The 17,533-nt window shown below is 57.5% G+C and overlaps 1 pseudogene; it reads left to right on the forward strand.

Annotated features, from left to right (window-relative positions):
- LOC134432688 (zinc finger protein 883-like) overlaps positions 1–17,533 on the forward strand; it is a 133,096-nt pseudogene that overhangs the window by 63,452 nt on the left and 52,111 nt on the right.

Genomic DNA, 17,533 nt, shown 5'->3' on the forward strand with positions numbered 1-17,533 from the left:
CAGGCCCTTTGCAATAAACCGCAAGTTCCACGACCTGGCTGCAGAGATCTCTCGTCTCCGTCGGTCCCAACCGTCCTACCCCCCAGTGCTCCTACAAACGCGCTCATCCCTTGTTTTCCCCAAACCAGGATTTCCCATTGCCAAGGCCTGGGAGGCTGCGAGGAAGAGGAAGATGCCCCGGGACACTGAGGCAGGTGAGGAGGAAGTCAGTGCCCCTTTCCCCTCTGTGCTGCTCCATCTCCCAGCCCAGCACAGCCCCAGCTGCAGCTCAGGCCTGGGGGGATCTCCTTGCCCTTGCCTGTGGCACGGAGGCAAATCCCATCCTGTCCTTGTCCTTCCTCCCTCAGAGCAGGAGCTGAGCATGGAGAGCAGGGAGGACAAATGCCCGCGGCAGAACCTGGTGGAAGAGGCCGTTTTGAACGGCTCCACGGCGCAGGAAGCCAACAGGGAGGAAAAGCCCTGGAGATGCTGCACGAGGAGAGGCTGCAAACGCAGCTGGCGGGGATCTGAGTGGGAAAGAGCCAGCCTGGGCCGGGAAGGCGGCCGGAGACGGAGCCAGAGCTCGGAGCTGGTGCTCTGTGAGCAGCTCCATGATGGGGAGAAGCCCCACACGTGCGTGGAGTGTGGGAAGAGCTTCAGGTGGAAAGGGGACCTGATCAGGCACCAGAGGATTCACACTGGGGAACGGCCCTACGAGTGTGGGGAGTGTGGCAAGAGCTTCAGCGTGAGCTCCGACCTGATTGTGCACCAGAGGACCCACACTGGGGAGAAGCCCTATGAGTGTGGGGAGTGTGGGAAGAGCTTCAGCCAGAGCTCCAGCCTGACTGTGCACCAGAGGACCCACACTGGGGAGAAGCCCTATGAGTGTGGGGAGTGTGGGAAGAGCTTCAGCCTGAGCTCCAGCCTGATCAGCCACCAGAGGATCCACACTGGAGAAAGGCCTTACAAGTGCTCTGAGTGTGGGATGTGCTTCAGCCGGAGCTCCAGCCTGATCACGCACCAGAGGACCCACACTGGGGAGAGGCCCTATGAGTGTTCCAAGTGTGGGAAGGGCTTTCCGACCAGCTCCCATCTCCTCCGGCACTACCAGAGTCACATGGAGGAGAAGCCCTTCCAAATGCCCCGACTGCGGGAAGGGATTCAAGCAGAACTCCGATCTCACCAACCACCTGCGCATCCACACTGGGGAGAGACCCTACGAGTGTGATAAATGCAGGAAGAGGTTTCAGACCAGCTCCTGTCTCCTCCGGCACTGTCGGATTCACAGAGAGGAGAGGCCCTTCCGCTGCCCCAACTGTGGGAAGGGATTCAAGCGCAACTCCGCCCTCGTCATTCACCGGCGCATCCACACTGGGGAGAGGCCCTACGAGTGTCCCCAGTGTGGGAAGAGCTTCTCCAGCAGCTCTCACTTGACCAAACACCAACGGAGGCACCACTAAGGGAAGCCCTGCGAGTGCCCCAAGTGCGGGCAGAGCTTCGTGCGCTGCTCCAGCTCCTTCCCCCACTGGAGGAGGCACTTTGGGCACAGCCCTGGTCACTCACATTCCCTGTGATCCATGTTGACAACACAGCTGGCTGCTTCTACTTTTTGTTTGGCCTTAATTTTCCTCTACTTCACCTTCATCCTTTAAAAACACCCAAAACTGGATTAAATGAAGGAAATTGATCGAATATATCTGAAGTTCCATAATTTCTCAGTTGTTTTAGAGGGAATTTAGGATTTGGGGACGCGTTCTGTGTCAAGTACTGCTGTTGCTAAGAGGAAGGATGTTAATGTCACCTTTCTTGTGTTGCTAAGAACTCCTCCCCTGACCCAAACCCCAACTCCACCCTTGGGATGCCCTGTAAAAACTGCCTTTGTCTTGTCTTTGGGGGGGTAACAAATGGATTCCCAAAGGATCATCCTCATTCTCCACCGGATTCCTAGAGGATCAAGCTTTTCCCACTGGATTCACAGAGGATCAGCTCTTTTCCACTGGATTCCCAAAGGATCAGCTCTTTTTCTACTGGGTTCCCAGGGGATCAGCCCTTTTCCCACTGGATTCCAAGAGGGTCAGCCTTTTTCACTGGATTCCCGAAGAATTCTGACTCTGTCACTGTTGTTTTTTTGTTTGTACTACTGCATTCATATTTTTAATTTTTCCTAATAAAGAACTGATATTTCTATTCCCATATCTTTTCCTGAGAGGTCCTTAATTTCAAATTATTATTATTATTAGCATTAGTAGTAGTAGTATTAGTATTAGTATATTGTTATTACTATTATTATTAATCAAAGGGAGGGGGTATATAGTTTCCATTCCAGTGGAGGCTCCTGAAATGGGGAGACACCCCCAATGATGGGCCATGTCAAATAGTTCCTCAAATAGGTAAATGAGTTTATGGTTATGCATGAGGGTCAATGAATATGCAACAGGCTGATGTAATCAAGCCAGAATAATTAAGGGGTGTCTCCAAAAATAACTGGGGGGTCTTGAAGGCCATAACAACCTTCACCCGTTGGTCCTTGTCTCCCATGACATCAGCCTGTTGCATATTCATAGACTTTTTCCATATCCATAAACTCATTTATATATTTTAGGAACAAACAAAATTGGCTTCGTCCTGTTTGGGTCCCACCCCTGTCCCAGCTCAATTTAGGGCGTCCCATCCCTCTCCCAGCTCAGTTTTGGGATCCCATACCTCTCCCAGCCTAATTTTGGTGTCCCACTCCCCTCCCACCTCAATTTTGGTGTCCCATTCCCCTCCCACCTCAATTTTGGGGTCCCAACCCTCTTTTCCCTGCTCTCCCTCCCCTTTCCAATTGTTCCGCCAGTCCCCTCCCCCATGTTTGGTTTTGGGTGCTCCAGGCCCCGCCTGCTCCGTTTTGGGGTCCCGACCCCGTTTTGGATTAATTTGGGGTCCCCAGCCCATCCCCAGGGTCACCTTCCCCCCCTCCCCAAATCCCCTCCTGGCAACTGATGAGTCATCAGCGAGACACGCTCTGATTGGCTGGAAATTACCCCGCGCCGTCACTGAGTATTTACCGCAGTGAGAGGCCTTGGTCTGTGGCTGGCAAGTGATGAGTCAGAGTCGGGCCGGGCGCTGATTGGCTGAAAATCGCTGAGCGAGGCCAGGGCTCTGAGTTTGTGCGCAGCAAGTGGAACGTCATCGGTGTTGCGCGTTCTGATTGGTCGGGATCTGTTTTGTGGTGGGGACGGGAGGAACTGGGGTTTCTTGAGGTTTATTTGAGTGTATTTAGGGTTTGTTTGGGGTTTATTTGGGGTTATTTATGGACTAATTGGGGTTTCTTTCGGGTTTTTCTTGGTTTATTTCTGTTTATTTGGGGTTATTTGGAATTATTTGGGTATTTTGGAAGTATTAGTGTTTGTTTGGGTTTATTTGGGTTTATGTGGGTTTATTTGGGTTTATGTGGGTTTATTTGGAATTATTTGGGGTTCTTGGGGTAATGTTGGTGTATATGGGGTTTTTTTTTTTGTTCGGTGTGCTTGATATCATTTGGGTTTTTTTGACTTTAACTTCGGGGAGGTTTTTTTCGTTTTTTGGGGTTCTTTGGATTTGTTTGGGGTTATTTGGGGGATTTCTAGGTATTGTTTGGGGTTGTTTGGTGATATTTGGGGGTTTTTTCAGGCGTTTTGGGGTTATTTGAGTTGTTTGGTGTCACGTAAGGTCAAAAGCTCCGGGTGATTTTTTACTGCAAAAATCGGGAATTTTTCCTTAAAAATCCGAGAGTTTTCCCCCAAGAAACCAGGAATGTTCCCTTAAAAATCCCGGACTTTTCCCAGCCAATAGCAGCGCGCCCGGCCCCATACCAACCAATCACCGCGGGTCTCCCCTCAGGAACACCAGCCTCTCTGTGCACCTATCCAACCAATCACTGCATGCCTCCCTTCAGACATGCCCGCCTCTCACACACCGAACAAACCAATCATCGCGTTCCTCCTATCAGCTGCTCTCGCCTTTCTCGACCTGAACCGACCAATCACCGGGCGTCTTCCCTCAGCAATTCCCGCATTCTTTGCCTCTATCCAACCAATCACCGCGCGCCTGCCTTCAGCGGAGCCCGCCTGCCCCGCCCATCTCCTGTCAATCACCATGCCCCCACTCCCTCTACGAAACCAACCAATCACCGGGCGTCTCCCGTCACCAACTCCCGTGCTCTCCGCGCTGCTCCAGCCAATCAGAGCCGAGCTGGAAGCAGCGCCCCTTGACCCCGAGGCCGGGAATGGAGCGGGCGCCCCCTCCCCCCCCCGCCCCCCGGGACCCCCTCAGGGACCCCCGGCAGCCGCCCCGGGCTCGGGCGGGTCCTGCGGGAGGCGCTGGAGAGAGCGGGGGAGGCGCTGGGAGAGGACGGGGGGCTCCGGGAGCTGCTGAGGAGGCGCAGGGACAGGTGAGGGGTCCTGGAGGGGTCGTGAGGGGAATTTGGGGAGGGGTCTTGAGGAGGCTTGGGGGGGAATTTGGGGAGGGTCTGGGGGGAACTTGAGGGTGTTTTAGCGGGGTCTGGGGGTGCTGGGGGGCTTTGGAGGGGAATTTAGGGAGGGGTCCTCGGGGGATGTCATGATCGGTCGTCACGGACGGGTTTCGTGATGGTTCGTGGATTTGATCTAAGGGTGCAAAAAGAACCAACACGGTACAAGGGGGTTTGCAATGATAATCGAAACAAATGCACCTTTATTGAATGAGCACAGCAAAATGCGATAGAGGGATTAAGGGAGAGAAAAAGATGGGGGAAGAGAGAGAGACAAAAGAGAGAGAGAGAGAAAGAGAGAGGGAATAGAGCTACCAAACGTAGAGACGACGTCCTTTGGTCCAGTCCAGTCGAGGACCTGCCTGTTGCGTCGGGGAAGTCTCAGAGGCCCAGTTCATCTGGACCCCAATTATATTCTTTTTCATTAGGGCAAAGGGGATGGATTTTGCAGCTGGAACAAAGGTAGTTTATTGTATCTTCGGGGGGGGGTGGGAAATAAGGGTACACACAGTCCAAGTTTGGCAGCAGGCGAGAGTCATTGTTTTTGTTGTCCACTGCCTACACCTGCAACATCCATCTTGCTTTGGGCAGCTTTCCTTCCTCGCCCTGTACACCTCCCCCGAGTTGGGGCTTTCAGTCCCAGTCTCTGGAAGAAGGTGAGAGGGGCCTTCTCACATAGGGATTTCATGTCTCAGTCCCTTGATGAAGAGGTTTCTTACATCTCTACTTGTCTGTCACAGTGGTTATGAACGGTCTTCTCTTGGAGGAGGGGACCACCCTAACGCTCAAACCAGCCAAGCTGAGAGGTAGGGAGGATTCCAGAGCTATTGTGCAAAAGGGCAGGATGCCCTGTGAGCTCAGTGTAGCGTATAACAAACAACATCTGTGAAAACAGCAACTTAGCAACGCTTTCAGGCCTCAGGCACATGACTTTCCCAGCCACCGGATCAGCAAACGGGGGTTTTAATTTTTTGGTGGTCTCTCTCCATGACAATCATAAGGCAGACGAGGGATATTTCAGACAGACTCTCTCAACACGAAACACACTTGTTCCCCCAGCTCCAGAAGACTCGATGCAGCAACAAAAACATTCCTGCAGGAACCACCAAAGGCCAAGGGCCGTTTGGCCACTTTCCTTTTCACACCGCACGCTCGGGCAAATTGCGCAGACCAAGCAGCCTTTCCCCTCTTCCCCATTGGCCTGAAGACACACTGCACCAAGAGAAAGCTCCTGGACACCCGGGTATCCAACAACAGCAATTTAATGTTCCTCTAGTGGGTGAAGGGAAAGGAAGTGCTGGCAGAGGAGAGGTGTTCCCCGCAGGCTCAGGTGGCCACAGCAGACGCAGCCTCCCGGATCAGTTCTGCACAGCGCCGCGGCAGGACACTCAGCCACGGGCACACAGGAAAGGCCGCGACTTCCAGAGGCGGCGGAGTTGGTCTCGCATCCTCTGGAGCCGGGAGGAGGGAACGCTCTGTACAGCTAAAAGGATGTACAGAGCTTGAAGCGCCAGGCATGAGATGGCAGGGCTGCTGTCATCCGTCATGTCCTGAAGGGCTGCAGAGAGAGAAACAGAGGCACAGTCAGAGGCTGGATCTGCGGGGAGCTGGGCAGAGCCTCCAGCCTCGTCCGTGCCACGCAGCTCCTGGCACGGCCTGGAGGAAGCAGGAGCCAAGATGGACGAGCTGGCAGCTGCTGGCCAGGAATGTCCCGCAGGCCCCTGCAAGGTGTCTGTGCTGTGGCTCCGCTGCCCTTGGGGCGCGCAGGGAGCGGAGCCGTCGGCAGGCGGGCCAGGGAACGCAGCTGCCAGCGGCAGCCCCCGCCGAGAGCCCGCGGGCCTCACTCACCGCTGCAGATGATGCGGAACTGCGGCTGCTGCCCTGCCAGGTAGCGCCCGGCCATCCCTGGGGAACACAGAGCGTGTCCTGCCTTCAGAGGCACAGCTGCCGCCCACGGGCGCTGCCAGCCCTGAGGCCACACGCCCTGCTGGCCCGGCAGGGCTCAGCCCGGGCCCCTGGCGCACGCTGCCGCCCCAGGGCACGGCTGCCAGAGGGCGGCAGCAGCAATGCCCAGGCCAGCGGGGGCTGCCCATGCCCGCGCCCGGATCCTGCTGCCGGCACAGCAGGCGGGGCCGGGGCCGAGCTGCGGCAATGGGGCGGGCCGGGGAGGGAGCCGGGCTTGGCGCTCACCCATGAACCTGACGGCCGCCTCTCGCAGGGGCTCCTGTGCGCTCCGCAGGGACGGCAGGGCCAGGCGCAGGTGCTCGGCCGCTCGGCTCCTGTCCTCTGCCAGCTGCAGAGAGCGGCAGGGCACGGAGGGAAAGGGTTGATGCGGGCCCTGCCCCTGGGCCGGGCGCTCCCCACGGCCGGCGCTGCTCCCCCTGCCCACAGAGCCCCGAGGCCCGGCCAGCAGCCGCAGGCGCCGGGCTCGGCACGGGGCACAGGGCCCGGCGAGCCGCGGTGCCGCCCCGCAGCAGAGCCCGGCTGGCTCGGGGCTCCGTCGGCACCGGCCGTGGGGCCACAGGAGCCTGGAGCAGAGCCCGCATGGTCCAGGGAAGGGAGCGGCGTGTGGGGCGCAGGCCGGTGCCCCTGCGTGCGGCACTGGGCAGGGGCCACAGCTGCCAGCCCCACAGACTGGGCGCCGTGGGCAGGCTCCGGGGATTGGGCTGGGCATTCCAGGCTGTCCTTACCAAGCACTCAGCAAATCTCCACATTTGATCCGTCTGCAGCGGCTGCTTGAGATCCTTCCTCTTCAGGAACCTCACTGCAGAAAGCAGCGTTTCCCGAGAGGCCTGCAGAGCAGCAGAGACCCAGAGATGGCACCGCAGCCCAGGGCACAGGAGCCGAATCTCTGTGCCAGGGCTGGGAGGAGGCTGGAGCCCGTCAGGTGCCAGGGGGTGGGGAGACAGCTGAGCCCCCTTCCATGGGGACACCCAGGAGGCCTCACCTGTGCCACACACCGGTTCTCATCGTGGCAGTGGAAGAAGAGTGGGAGCAGGCTCTGGCTCACAGGCTTCTTCAGGGGCTTTTCTCCCTTCGCCACTACTAGCATGATCACATCTTGGAAGAGGCAAATGGAGAGCAGCTGCACAAGGCTGTTGTCCTGTTGGAAAGGAAGCCAAAGCCCTCCACATCAGCTGCTCCAGGCCCCCCTGTGCCCAGGCCCAAGGCAGCACCCAAGTGCCCGTGGCTGAGGGCACAGAGCCTCACATTGACAAAGAGGTGCCAGAGCGCCTCAGCCAGCTGCAGGGCGATGGGGCTGGCTATTGCCAGGTCTTTCTGCAGCATCAGGAGGCTGAGCACAATGAGGGTCTTCTCCACGATGTCTTCATCCCTATCCCACAGTAGCTTCACAAGGCTTTCAGTCAGGCTGTACATGCTTGGATCCTGTGTGCAAAACAAGGCTGGGCAACCCCACGCTGCTGCTGCTGCTGCAGGGCTCAGAGGCCAAAGGCCTGTCCCGAAGTGTCGAAAGTAGGGAGACCAGGACACCAGGTGGTCATCAACAGGTCCTGTTTATTGCAGAAAGCATCAAACACTTTTACAGCAAATAATAAGCTTATGAATATTCTGTAAGCCAAGCGAACTGTTGGTTAAACTATACCATCAATTGTTCCTCATTCCTTTGGGCCTACGTTCTCTACTTCTCACGTCTCTCTGTTCACTTCGTTATGATACTCAGCTAGGCCCAAGGACACGCTATCTTGCAGGTGCAGGACTTGGAATTAGCCATGGCCCTGTACTTTTCCAGTCTCTAGTCAGCTAAATTCCCAACACCGAAGCACTCAGGCAGCTGAACAGCGAGCCTGGAGAGCTGGGAGCAGCTGCCACAGCTGCCAAAGCCCAGCTAAGCCCAAGGGGCTGCTTGCCCCAGCCCCACGCTGCCAGCACAGCTTCAGCTGCTGCCTCCTTCTCACCATCGAGGTGAGCACCACAAGGCCTCGGAGCGCCACGCGACGCATCTCCCTGGACTGGCTCTGCAGGTGCCTTGTCAGGATCTCCAGGACTTGTTCAATGCATTCGCTCAAGTCCAGGCAATCCAGGAGCTGCAAGGCACAGAGCAGGCACAGAGGTGCCAGCTGGCAGGAGCTCAGAAGTGCACAGGGCCGAGCCAAGGCAGCAGCACAGGGCACAGGCAGCGTCCCAGGCAGCTGCAGCTACGAGAGGGCAGAGGGCTGGGAGGCAGCTCAGCCAGGCAGCGCTGGCCATGGGGCTCACCTCCACCAGGAAGGCCAGGGCGGGCAGTTCCCAGTCTGAAAGGCCTTGGCTGAGCAGCTCAAAGAGGCAGGATGCCATGCCACAGCACCAGATGATGGAGACACGGCGCATCTCCCTGGCAGGGAGGAAAAGGCACCATTGCTCCTGGGCCGGGCGGGCAAACCTCTCCCAGGGCTGACTGGCAGAGCTCTGCTCTGCTCCCGAGCACCACGGGGGCGCTTTGGGAGGTGACTGTTCCCGGGCACCCTCCTCTGCCGGCCTTTTCCAGTCTGCTCATCCCTCCCTTGGTGACAAGGCCCTGCCGCCCATGAGCACGGGGACGGTGTGCGGTGTTGTGGGCACAAAGGAGAGGGGCGGTGGGGAGAACGAGGTCTCACCTGGCCAGCAGACCCACTGCACAGTGGTGGGTGTCGGCACAGAGCAGCGTGTCCCAGGCACGCTTGCGTTCCATGGACAGCACCACGTGCTCATAGCGCATTTGGCAGAGCAGGGCCTTCAGGGTCTGCAGCGCAAAGCTGTGTGCAGAGCAAAGGCCAGGTCACGCTGGGAGCCCCGGCTCCTGCCCTGGGGCATGGGAGGGATGGGGAGACTGGGAGGACTGGCACGGAGCACCTGTTGGGGTTGGCGGAGAGGCCGTGTTGCTCCTGGCATCCCTGCCAGAAGGTCTCAACCTCTTCTGGCATCTCCTGCGTGCTGATGTAAGCTTGGAAGAGCAGATGCAGAAAGAGACTGGGGAAATACTCCAGCACAGCAGGTGAGCGCCAGGCCAGATTGAAGATTTTCCACAGTGCCACGGTTCCCTGCATGAAATAAAACAGCCAGAGACAACGCTCAGTGCCAAGACATCCACGTGGCAGGGCCCGAGCGTGCGAGGGAGAGGTCGAGGGAGACACGGGGGGAGCATCCGGCCTGGTGCCCCTGAGCCCTGCCCCTAAGGCAGGATTCAGCCCAGTGCCTGAGGCAGGGAGATGCAGCTGGGGGGAGCACAGAGAGCTGGCTGCTGGAGAGGCAGCCTGGGGGCTGGCAAAGGCCGGCACCAGAAACTCACAGCCAGGGCAAAGACTCCTGCGTCATCCCCATTGGAGGTGCACACGCTGTGCACTGGCCAGGCGCTCAGCACATGGAGGAGCAGCTGCAGCCCTGGCTCCGCAGTCCTGCTCGAGGACATGATGGTTCCCCACATGGTGGCGGCAGCTCTGTGGGGTCAGAGCTCTGTGTCAGGGCGGGCTCGGCCACAGCGCCGTGGCCTGGGCAGCTGCAGGGCCCCGCGCTGGCCCTCAGCCCTGCCTCTGCCCACTGCCCCTGGCCGGCAGCGGCCAGCCAGCCCATGTGGGTACAGGGCCGGAGGGGCAGGGAGGGAGCGTGGCACCAGGCTCAGGAGCTGACATGGCAGCACTGGAAAACAGAGGAGCCAGAGGATCCTGGAACTGCCCGCCTGTCTGGCAGTCAGCAGGGACAGGCTCTACAGGGTGACGGGCAGGTGAAGCCTAAGCCCTCAAGGCACGTGGGGCTGCCCTACCTGTCACACGATGGGGCCCAGCGCAAGAGGGTGATCAGCACGTCACAGGGGTGTTCCTGGGTCAGCTCCAGAAGGGCCTTGTCCAGACTGTGCCCAGCAGACTCATTGGCTGTGAGCCAGTGGTGGATGTACCTCACCATCAGGGCCAGGGCCCTCAGCCCGCTTTCGGAAAAACCCCGGGGCCTCCCAGTCCGTCCCAGTCCATCCCTGTGCCTGCCCGGCGTGTCCATCCCGTGTAGGTTGTCCGTGTAGCCGGCTCCTTTTAGCCAATGAGAGCGCGTCTTTCCGGTGACTCATCGGTTGCCATGCAGAGTCCCTGGCGCTGAAATCCCGAGGGCCCGCGCTGGAGTCGGCCTCCCAGTGCCGCGCACTTCATTCCCAGTTAATTCCAGGGCCACCAAAATCCCTCTGAGTGCCATCCTAGTCGCTCTCAGTACTTCCAAAGTCCCTCCCTCCTCTTCTCAGGCTATTCCAAATCCATTCAAAATTAATTCCCAGTTCATTCTCCGTTCAAGCCCGGACGTCCAACATCCGTCCCAGTGTGCCCCACCCTGTCCCATCTCTCTCAGCGCCACCCCAATCGCTCCCAGTCCCTCCCTAGCCCATTCCCAGTCCCTTTCCAGCCAAACCCAGCCCTCTCCTCTCTCTCTCCCAGTGCCTCCCAGCGTGTCCACCTCGCTGGTGCCCCCCTCGAGCTCCCAGCCCGATACGCCTGCTCTGCTCTGTGATGGATTTCTACCCTGCTGCCATCCAGGTGAGGTGGTTCCAGGGCCAGCAGGAGCTCTCGGAGCACGTGGTGGCCACCGACGTGGTCCCCAACGGGGACTGGACCTACCAGCTGCTGGTGCTGCTGGAAACGCCGCCCCGGCGCGGGGTGAGCAACAGCTGCCAGGTGGAGCACGTCAGCCTGGAGCAGCCCCTGAGGCGGCACTGGGGTACGGGGGAGCCCCTGGGGGCGCTGGCAGAGGCGCTGGGCTGTGCTGGGAGCCACTGGGAGGGAGCTGGAGAGAGCCGGGCTGGGACTGGGAGAGGGGCTGGGGGCTGGGCAAGGGCTGGGCAGGGGTTTGGGGGATGCTGGGGAGGGTGGGATGGGGTTGAAGGGGTCGTGGTGGGCACTGGGAGGGAGTTTGGGGGTGCTGGGTGTGACTGGGAGGGAGTTTGGGGGCGCTGGGTGCAAAGGGCAGGGGGTTTAGAGGATGCCGGTTGCGACTGGAAGGGACTGGAATGAGCCTGGAGGGGGCGCTCGGAGCGCCTTGGTGTGTCGGTGAGAGATTTTGGGGCTGCTGAGCCCTGCGGACCCCCCAGAGATGCCGCCGGACGCCGCCCGCAGCAAGTTGCTGACGGGGACTGGGGGCTTCGTCTTGGGCTTCGTCTTCCTGGCGCTGGGGCTCGGCTTCTCCCTGCGCAAGAAGGTCAGGGCGGGTGCCGGGGGTGGCGTCCCCGCCGTGGCGGAGCGTGTGCGCTCCCGCCAGGGCCCCCAGCCCGGTGTCACCCCCTTTTCTCTGCCCACAGAGCTCCTGCGGCGGCCGCAGCCCCTCCCCGTGGGCCCCGGCCCGGCCGGGACCCCCCGCTCCGTCCCCGCTCCGCTGATTTTGGGGGGTCCCGTGTCCCCCCCAGCCCCGCTGGCGCTCTGCCCCCGTCCAGTGCCTGCTCCCAGTGCTCCCAGTAAAGCTTCCCAGTTGGGCCCGGGGCCTTTTATTGGGGGGGCGATGGGGAGGGGTGTGGGGGGGGCGATGGGACGGATTTGGGCAAAGGGAGGGGGACAAAGGGTGGGGGCTGGGCGCGGGAGGAGGAGGGAGAGGGGTCGCTGCCCGCGGATCCCGCAGTGCCCGGTGCGGGACGAGCTCCGTGCGCCGCTCCATCTCTATCCCCCGTGGGAGGATCCACGCTGGATAATCCCGGGTGACCCCCAGGGTCAGAGCCCTCCGTGTTGGGAACACACCTGGCTGGGAGTTCCACATCTTCCTGGCCCCCCCGTGGACACCTCGATGAAGGCCGGGTGTCCCCGCTACTTTTCCTGTTTCTGCTCCTCTCCTCATCTCCCCCTTCTCTTCCCCCGGTTCAATCGTTCCCCCCCCTCCCCGCTCCTCCTCCCGCCTCCTTCCCCTCTTCTCTCACATCCCCCACACCTTCCTCAATGGTTTCTTGAAGGGTCCAGTTCCATCATTCCTTTCCTTGGCTACAGCCCTGAGGGCTTTTCCAGCTGACTTCACTACTGCACTCTCAGATTGAGAGTGGGGAATCTTGGTGCTTGGTTTCCTCATTCCAGCTGCCTTTGACAGGGTTTGTTTCTGTCCTCAGCTGATTTTGGCCTCTGTGCTCAGCTCAGCCCTGAGCAGGACCAGCGCAGCTCCATGGTGGACACTGCTCACTCTGGATGGCCCCAGAAGTTGTGACCAGATCTCCTTATGGCCCCAAGGTGGACATTGGGCCTTTGGCACTGTGACCATCGAGATGGTGGAAGGAGAACCTCCTTACTTCAGGGAAACGGCGGCCATGGTAAGAGGCAAATTCTCCAGGAGCTGCAGAAGCCTGTGAGCACAGGGGGACCCTGCACTGGGAGCAGCAGCTGGAGGTTTCTGCACATGGGAAGGGAATTCCCAGAGGACTCCAGCCCCAACACAGAAGAATATTCTTCAGTCTCCAGCAACAATTTGCTTTAGGATTTATGTTGTTGTAGCTCATTTGGCTGTGAGGATGACCTGAAAATGTGAAGCAAGTGCATCAGGTCTAATGTTACCTTGCAAGAAAACCTCACATCAACCCCACATCCTGCCCCCAAACCCAACAAGATTTCTGCAGCAGTTTCTAAAAGAGTTTTGTGAGATGATTTCCCCCCTGATTCTTCTCACTGGGAAACTTGTTGAAAAAATGAAGATGATTGTTTAACATTCCCAAAGTCTAACATATTTCTTTCCTAGTCCAAGCTACTTTCTCTGTGTCACCAAGCCTGAGCTTTCAGCATCACAAACCTCCTGTTTCTTGCCTGGCAGTGTCTGGGATGGGGCATCAGGAATGCATTTACTTGAGTGTCAGTGGCACTGCAGAGATGCACTTGATGTAAGAATCCTCTGAAATAACACAGGCAGACAACACTGACTCTGGGAAATGGCCTGTAAAGCTGGTGTCTCCATTTGGAGAAGCAAAATGTGCTATTTCTGATGGAGGTTCATACTGACAGAGTCAGCCAATGAAACTGGCTCTCAAGGCGAGATCATTTGGATGTTGCAGTGGCTGTGGCAGCCCCAGGGTTTGGGTTTTTTGGCTGGCATAGCAAAATGAGCTCTGAGCAGCATCTGTGGCAGGGAGGAAAGTGCCCCTGGAGCTGGGGCTGAGGCTCCGGAGTGGATGTGAGCCCGTGTGGGTGTGAAGGGAGTTGGCAGAGCGCTGAGTTTGCTTTCCCTGCAGGCTCGCACTCTGATCCGGCAGAACGGGACCCCGCAGCTGCAGGAGCCCCGGCGCCTGTCGGCTCTGCTGCGGGACTGCCTCGAGTGCAGCCTGGAGCCGGACAAGGAGCGGCGCTGGGCTGCCCAGGAGCTGCTGCAGCTGAGGGCCAGGGGCTGCAGGGGAAGCAGCAGCGCCAGGGAGGGGTTTTCTTGTGGGGCCCCCTCCGACAGTCTCTAGTCTGGCTGCGTTCCACACGCAGAGCAAGCAGAATCCTCGCCTGCTGTGGCTTGGCAGGCTCCTTTGGAGCTCATCTGGGCCTGGTGCCCCACAGCGAGCAGGGACATCTTCAAGCAGCTCAGGGGGCCCAGAGCCCTGCCTGACCAGAGCTTGGATGGTTCCAGGGAGGAGGCACCTCCCACATCTCTGGGTACCCTCTGTCAGTGTTTCCCCACTCTGCTGGTTAAAAAATTCTTCCTTAGATGTAATCTGAGCCTGCTTCCCCCTCCTGAATTTCAAACCATTTCCCTTTGTCCTGTTGCAACAGACCCTGTGAGGAACTTCACTTTGGAAAGTAGCAGTTCATTTCTTTCCTTTTTATCCTTTGGGCAGCACCCATTTTTATCATCAGCCAAGCCTCTCTCCAGCCTGACCCCTCTGACCACTGGAGCAAACTGAGGCAGCCGCGGAGGAGATGAATCTCTTGAGGACAGCTGTGGTGAGGTGTATGTGGCCCAAAAGGTCAGTGTCTGGCTAGCTGAGGTAAAGGCCGACACCCAGCTGCGTTCCCTGCCAGCACCCCTCGGCGTCGTAAGGCCTCAGGCTGTGCTGGCTGCAGACAGGATCTCGCTGCAGGTAGGACGAGTAAGGAGCAGGACACTCACTGGGGGTGAAGTCAGGCTTATCGCCCAAGGAAACCAACCAGGGAGTGACCAAGAGGGGAGGGTGAACCAAGCTTATAAAGGGGGGAACCATACAAAAATGGGGGAGTAATACAATAAACTTAACAAACACACCACAACATCTCCCCGTTTTTTACCAAATAAAATTAGAAAGAATGGAAAAGTCCATATAAAACTTAAACTGCAGGGACCCGCGGCTGGTCCAGCCAAGTCTTGCCCTCCTCAATTTGGAGTCCATCCGCTCATATGTGGTCAAAGGGTGGCGTGGTTGCCCCTTCCTCATCCATGGCTTCTCCGGCGTCTGAGGAGAGGTCCTCCAACTCGACGGGCTCATTGAGGGGAACGGTGGTGTGGTTCACACTTGGCGTTGCTACTTTTGTCATCAGTCTTTTGACCAGTCCACGGATCACAGTAACAAGAATCAAGAGTATAATCAAACTTAAAATAACCTTACTAACTGATTCTAAAACTGAACTGGCCCACCCGCTAAGGCCCCAACCCTTGAAGGTGTCCCCCAGCCAGTCAGATGTTTCTTGTTTTATTTGATGCAGAAGGTCTTGAAGGCGTTTCACTCAGTGCCTGGCGTCCTCGGCTCGTGAGGACAGGTTCATGCAGCAGAGGCCCTCAAACTCCTCACAGTGGTGATGGTGAAGCAGCAATAGAAAATCTATTGCTGCCCTGTTTTGGAGTGTCGCCTTTCTTGTTATTTCCTTGTCTGTGAGGAGGTCGTATAGAGCAGCTGAGGTAAGATTGGCTTGTTTAGCCACCCAACACTCCAGGCAGCCCAATTCACCCAGAGATTTCGCCACTGATACCCACGGCAATAGGATGGTAAAAGTGACAGATTTTGAGTGAGACCAATGAGTAATTTTGTCATCACAGTCCTCAGTGAGATCCTTAAGATCCTTAGACCTGGCCAATTCGGACGTGACGTTTGTTTTTCTCCAATTGACAATTTGGGTGATGTTGGGGGTAAAGAGCGTCACTCTGCCAAAAGTGCACAGCCCTCTGATCAGACCAGAGGGGAAGCTTGCCCACACTTGGTTGCCACAAATCAAAAACACTCCCCTGGGAAGGGCATAAGGGATCTGTCCAGTGGTAGTGGGACTGCTGATCTTTAATACGGCTCTGCACCACTGATTCGCTTGATATTCTTTTTTAGTTTGCTGGACCACCTCCACGCCCTTCTTTATAGGAGCTAAAGTATAATCGAACTGAAAACAGATAGAGGAGTTGGCAGAACCGAGAAGATGTAATTCTGTGGGCTCGGAGGCTAAAGGATCCAGCCTAAACACTCCGTCGCTCCAGGCGTTACTAGAATCAAAACTGGGGAGGATAGTAAGGCTCCGGGCCAAAATAGGGGAAAAGGCTGACTGAAAGGCAGGGGGAAACTCGCCTGGAGCGAAAGGGATCCCCACAAGACAAGACGACATTGGGTCCTCTGCTGTGCTGGTGTTGAGGCAAATGTGGTCTTGTCCTAAAGACTGAGCCAAGGCATGCCAGACATTGACCTTTGGCTGGGGGATGACCCATGGTTTCGAAGATGGCAGCAGGAGTCCGTAGGTTGCCAGCAGAATGCCCGGGTTGGGAGCCATTGGTGACGATGCGGGGGCCATCAGGGAGATGTACTAAAACAAAAGAGAAATGGTGAAAGTATAAGGAAATCACTCTGATGGTTTTGCCCCAAACAACCAACTTAAATCTGAAGAAGATGGGGAGGAAACAGGAGATGAGGTTCGAGACTCACAAACTAATGGAAAATCGGAAGGAGAAGGAGAAGAGGGAGAAGAGGGCTCTGCTTCAGGAATGGGAGAAAGTTCGGAGAAAAAGGAAGATGTTATAGTGGAGGGTTTCCTCCGCCACCACCAACACACTACCTGGACCTGTGGCACAGCCCCTTTCTGCGTCCCCTGCTTCGGGACGAAGGGCCTGACCCATTTTGAGGGTATCCAGTGGGGGCCTGAGGGAGTGGACACGCAAGCGTATTCTCTCCCCCAGGTCACCAGGTCAAATGGCCCCTCCGTCCGCCAGGTCTCCGGATCCTTGATAAGGACCGGCGGCCTGGCTTTAGGCTGCAGCTGCTGGTGACTGCCGAAGTGATGGACCACAGGAGGGTTGGGGTTGTCAAAAGAGCAATTGAGGAAGTTGAGGGTGTAAAGTGCTCTTGACAACCGGATGTGGGGGGTCTCCACCTTCACAGCCGCTTGCTGCCTATCTAAGATCTTCTTCAGGCTCTGGTAGGCCCTCTCCACCATGGCTTGGGCTGTTGGGGAATAGGGGATGCTGGTCTTATGTTCCATTCCCCATTGCTGCAGGAAGCTCCGCAGTTCCTTGGACATATATGCTGGGCCATTGTCAGTTTTGATGGCCCTAGGGATGCCCAAGACAGCGAACGCCAGAAGCAGATGCTCCTGGACATCCGCGGCCTTCTCCCCTGTGTGGGCAGAGGCATAGATAGCTCCGGAGAAGGTATCCACTGAGACATGGACGTAACACAATCTACCAAAAGAAGGGATGTGTGCCACGTCCATCTGCCACACCTCACAGCTCGCCAAGCCCTGGGGATTAGCCCCCAAGGCAATGGTGGGCATCTGGTCTCGCTGGCATTGGGGACATGTGGCCACGATCACCTTGGCCTGGTCTTGGGTCAGATGGAATTGCCGGACCAGGCCAGGCGCGTTCTGATGGAAGAGCTGGTGGCTGATCTTAGCCTGGCCGAACACGTCTGGGAGTGGGCCCACCGTGACTGCAGCTGCGGCCAGGGAATCGGCATGATGGTTGCCCTCAGCAATGAACCCAGGCAGGTCAGTATGCGATCTCACATGCATTATAAAGAATGGATGCTCACGGTGGGAGACTAAATCGACGAGCCTCGTAAGTAGTTCAAATAATTTTTGGTTTGAGACCTCCTGCAGAACTGCTGATTGAGCTCTGGACACTACACCGGCGACATACGCAGAATCTGTTACCAAATTGAAAGGTCCCTGGGACCTCTGGAATGCCCTGATGACTGCATCTAACTCAGCAATTTGTGGAGAACCC

The sequence above is a fragment of the Melospiza melodia genome, assembly GCF_035770615.1.
Source record: "Melospiza melodia melodia isolate bMelMel2 chromosome 7 unlocalized genomic scaffold, bMelMel2.pri SUPER_7_unloc_1, whole genome shotgun sequence".
In the NCBI taxonomy this organism is placed as follows: domain Eukaryota; kingdom Metazoa; phylum Chordata; class Aves; order Passeriformes; family Passerellidae; genus Melospiza; species Melospiza melodia.